Genomic DNA, 4140 nt, shown 5'->3' with positions numbered 1-4140 from the left:
CTATTCTATTCAGAACCTCCACATTAGTTACGTGATCTATCCATCTGATCTACAACATTCCTCTGTAGCACCACATTTCGAAAGCTTCTATTCTCTTCTTGTCCAAACTAGTTATCGTCCATGTTTCACTTCCATACATGGAAATACTCTATACAAATACTTCAAGAAACGACTTCCTGACACTTAAATCTGTACTCGATGTTGGCAAATTGTTCTTCTTCAGAAACGCTTTCCTTGCCATTGCCATCTTACATTTTATATCCTCTCTACTTCGACCATCATCAGTTATTTTGTTCCCCAAATAGCAAAACTCCTTCACTACTTTGAGTGTCTCATTTCCTAATCTAATTCCCTCAGCATCACCCGACTTAATTCGACTACATTCCATTATCCTCGTTTTGCTTTTGTTGATGTTCATTTTACATCCTCCTTTCAAGACACTGTCCATTCCGTTCAACTGCTCTTCCAAGTCCTTTGCTGTCTCTGACTTGATTACAATGTCATCGACGAACCTTAAAGTTTTTGTTACTTCTCCATGGATTTTAATACCTACTCAGAATTTTTCTTTTGTTTCCTTTACTGCTTGCTCAATATACAGATTGAATAACATCGGGGACAGGCTGCAACCCTGTCTCCCTCCCTTCCCAATCACTGCTTCCCTTTCATGCCCCTCGACTCTTGTAACTGCCGTCTGATTTCTGTACAAACTGTAAATAGCCTTACGCTCTTTGTATTTTACCCCTGCCACCTTCACAATTTGAAAGAGAGTATTCCAGTTAACATTGTCAAAAGCTTTCGCTAAGTCTACAAATGCTAGAAACGTAGGTTTGCCTTTTCTTAATCTTTCTTCTAAGATAAGTCGTAAGGTTAGTATTGCCTCACGTGTTTCAACATTTCTGCGAAATCCAAACTGATCTTCCGCAAGGTCCGCTTCTACCAGTTTTTCCATTCGTCTGTAAAGAATTCGTGTTAGTATTTTGCAGCTGTGACTTATTAAACTAATAGTTCGGTAATTTTCACATCTGTCAACACCTGATTTCTTTGGGATTGGAATTATTATATTCTTCTTGAAGTCTGAGGGTACTTCGCCTGTCTCATACATCTTGCTCACCAGATGGAAGAGTTTTGTCATTACTGGCTCTCCCAAGGCCGTCAGTAGTTCTAATGGAATGTTGTCTACTCCCGGGGCCTTGTTTCGACTCAGGTCTTTCAGTGCTCTGTCAAACTCTTCACGCAGTATCGTATCTCCCATTTCATCTTCATCTACATCCTCTTCCATTTCCATAATATTGTCCTCAAGTACATCGCCCTTGTATAGACCCTCTATATGCTCCTTCCACCTTTCTGCTTTCCCCTCTTTGCTTAGAACTGGGTTTCGATCTGAGCTCTTGATATTCATACAAGTGGCTCTCTTTTCTCCAAAGGTCTCTTTAATTTTCCTGTAGGCAGTATCTATCTTACCCCTAGTGAGATAAGCCTCTACATCCTTACATTTGTCTTCTAGCCACCCCTGCTTAGCCATTTTGCACTTCCTGTCGATCTCATTTTTGAAACGTTTGTATTCCTTTTTGCCTGCTTCATTTACTGCATTTTTATATTTTCTCCTTTCATCAATTAAATTCAATATTTTTTCTGTTACCCAAGGATTTCTATTAGCCCTCGTCTTTTTACCTACTTGATCCTCTGCTGCCTTCACTACTTCATCCCTCAGAGCTACCCATTCTTCTTCTACTGTATTTCTTTCCCCCATTCCTGTCAATTGTTCCCTTATGCTCTCCCTAAAACTCTCTGCAACCTCTGGTTCTTTCAGTTTATCCAGGTCCCATCTCCTTAAATTCCCATCTTTTTGCAGTTTCTTCAGTTTTAATCTACAGTACATAACCAATAGATGGTGGTCAGAGTCCACACCTGCCCCTGGAAATGTCTTACAATTTAAAACCTGAGTCCTAAATCCCTGTCTTACCATTATATAATCTATCTGATACCTTTTAGTATCTCCAGGATTCTTCCATGTATACAACCTTCTTTTATGATTCTTGAACCAAGTATTAGCTATGATTAAGTTATGCTCTGTGCAAAATTCTTCCAGACGGCTTCCTCTTTCATTTCTTAGCACCAATCCATATTCACCTACTATATTTCCTTCTCTCCCTTTTACTACTGACGAATTCCAGTCACCCATGACTATTAAAGTTTCGTCTCCCTTCACTACCTGAATAATTTCTTTTATCTCATCATACATTTCATCAATTTCTTCATCATCTCCAGAGCTAGTTGGTATATAAACTTGTACTACTGTAGTAGATGTTTGCTTTGTGTCTATCTTGGCCACAATAATGCGTTCACTATGCTGTTTGTAGTAGCTTACCCGCACTCCTATTTTTTTATTCATTATTAAACCTACTCTTGCATTACCCCTATTTGATTTTGTATTTATAACCCTGTATTCACCTGACCAAAAGTCTTGTTCCTCCTGCCACCGAAATTCACTAATTCCTACTTTGTGTAACTTTAACCTATCCATTTCCCTTTTTAAATTTTCTAACCTACCTGCCCAATTAAGGGATCTGACATTCCACGCTCCGATATAGAATAATAAAAGGAACATGGAAGAGGCTGATCGTATCTCAGCACTCGCGCTTTCACCGAGACATCCGCCTGCTGAGATTAATAGTCAATTAAAATGGGTTTCCAACTTCAGCGTGAGCATAAGCAAAGCACAAGTAACTGCAGTCACTTCAGTAATTGACTCTTTGATAGAATCTAGGTAGATAATTCAATACTTCTCTTAACTGGGCAAGGAGAGCGAAAGTCAGATTTTATTGAAATGACGTAGCTTCGGCTGATGTACTGAATTCTTTCTACAGCCGTGTGCCTATATGGGCAAAGAGACCGTTTGGTGCCCCTCACACAATGGTGAACCTCTTGCAATGTATTGGGCGGTCGCCTACAAGTCCCTTTCAAACTGGCTAGCGGTCCGTTACGTCCGGATTTTGCTGGAATGTGCTGTGGAAGACAGCCTCCTGATTAACGATGGAGTTACACCTCCTGCAGGTAAGATGGCACTGACAGCAAAAAGACAGCTTAGAGATTGATGATAGGTGACGACCACGACAAACCTGCCGGCACCAGTCCACAGTTGACAGTTTGTTGATTGAGTAAGAAGTTACGCCTTCGCCAGACATAGCGATGCCAAAGGTGTTTACAAAACTCGTGAGATTCTTCGTGGTTTATTTAAGATGCTTTCGAAAACAATCTGAATGGTAGGGGAAGATGCAAGCATTTGCTTGTGTACCATACGCTAATGCCGAGACAAAAATTCTCACTGGGCACTAAATTGTGGCGTGAATCTTGTTGAGCTTAGAAGACGAGAGGAGGTGAGTTGTGTGAAAAATTTTCTGTGCTCGAATAGGTCAAGAGGCGAAACTGTTTTCGGTGAGACATTAGACTTAGAGAGATGAGAAATGCAGGGGGCCTTTGGTTTCAGAGAACCGTGAAAAGAGCATGGAGCTTTGGAGAACAGTGGAGAACTGTAACTTTCTGGTTCTGAGATTGCTGGACAGCAGTTGATGTTCATTCGTTCGAGATCCGAGAACGCAGCAGAGATGGTATGTATTCTCACAGTGATCGGCATCCTATGAAGTTTAGGAAACTTGAGATCACTTTAGGGTCGTTTCACAGCTGTAGTCATGATTCTTTATTCTATGATTTAAATTATTTCGCAATTCGGGACTCAACGTTTGTTACAGTGAATCTGAAGTTACCATGATATGCTCGTTCATTTGACTGGTGCATATATTAAGGCGCATGTCTAATCTCTCCTTAATACCTTGGGTAACGTAGTTATTTCTGCCACATCATTTAAAGTCGAATCTGTTACGACCTCTGGAACTACCGCCTCTTTTATTGTGTTTCCCAATGCCTTGCGGAGCCACCATAAGCCTACTTGTATTACTTGCTACAGTTTAATACTTCATATATTTCTTTATATTTTGAACGAAGACAATCGTCGTGTTTAGTTTTTCTCACGTGTGTGTATCTTTGTGAAATAAATATGCAGTAATCGAATTCGTCTTGATATCATTTTAGTAATTATTTAACCACATATCACTTGAATACAGATTACCCTAGACCCTCAAT

Source organism: Schistocerca gregaria, chromosome 8 (assembly GCF_023897955.1).
Source record: "Schistocerca gregaria isolate iqSchGreg1 chromosome 8, iqSchGreg1.2, whole genome shotgun sequence".
In the NCBI taxonomy this organism is placed as follows: Eukaryota; Metazoa; Arthropoda; class Insecta; order Orthoptera; family Acrididae; genus Schistocerca; species Schistocerca gregaria.
The sequence above is the reverse complement of the archived record's forward strand: the minus strand, read 5'-3'. Positions refer to the sequence as shown.